Below are 854 nucleotides of genomic sequence, written 5' to 3'. Positions count from 1 at the left end.
ACCATAACCAAAACGTAGAAAAAAACCAAATGTCCATGGATGGAAATGTGGTATATACATACAATGAAATATTAACTCCACTTTAAAAAAAAATTTTGACATGTGCTACAAAAATGGATGAACTTTGACGACATCACGCTAAGTGAAATAAGCCCAAAAGGATAAATATTGTGTGATTCCACCTTTATGAGGTGCCTAGAATACCCAAATTCACAGAGATAGAAAGTAGAATAGAGGTTACCAGGGGCCGGGGGCGAGGAGGCATTAGGGAATTATTTAATGGGTACAGAGTTTCAGTTTGGGATGATGAAAAGTTTTGGAGATGATGGCTGCACAAAAATGTGAATGTATTTAATGCCACTGAACTATACACTTAAAAAATTGTTAAATGGTAAATTTTATGCATATTTTGTCACAATTTTTAAAAGGGGAGGAAAGCGTGTTTGTGCTTTTTACTGCCCCCAGGTCCTTTTCTAAAGGAAGGCTTCTGGGTGTTATTTTTGTTATGTGAGGCAGTGGTTAGTGACCAGACTACCCAGAGGCGTGCCGCTAAATGATCAACAGCTGGTTCTCCAACAAATACAAAAAAAACCTGCATGGAAATATTGAACAAGTTCAGTATAAATTTTACCGATATAAAGGATATGAGTCACACAATTTTCAAATAACAATAAAATATACAACACTATTTTAAATTCCACATACACCATTGATTTTCACAGAATGATTTCACTGACTTGTGCAAACTCATTTCCGTATCCAACATCAGTTGCAATTGATGAACAAGTATAGTTCTGACATGAATGTTGGTTGATATTTTCATTTATTTTAGTGAGTAAGACAAGTGAGAAAGA

At 35.0% G+C, this 854-nt stretch overlaps 1 long non-coding RNA gene across 1 annotated transcript in view; it reads left to right on the top strand.

Moving 5' to 3' along the window:
• Window positions 1-366: 366 nt before the first annotated feature.
• LOC111739874 overlaps window positions 367-854 on the top strand; it is a 1,154-nt gene continuing 666 nt past the window's right edge. The window contains exon 1 of the long non-coding RNA XR_002780402.1: window positions 367-465. This is a non-coding gene — a long non-coding RNA (uncharacterized LOC111739874). The remainder of the gene's footprint in view (window positions 466-854) is intronic.

This window comes from Pteropus vampyrus, unplaced genomic scaffold (genome assembly GCF_000151845.1).
Source record: "Pteropus vampyrus isolate Shadow unplaced genomic scaffold, Pvam_2.0 Scaffold55, whole genome shotgun sequence".
NCBI classification, from domain to species: domain Eukaryota; kingdom Metazoa; phylum Chordata; class Mammalia; order Chiroptera; family Pteropodidae; genus Pteropus; species Pteropus vampyrus.
Note: the sequence above shows the minus strand (reverse complement) of the source record. Positions and strands in the feature narration are given on the sequence as shown.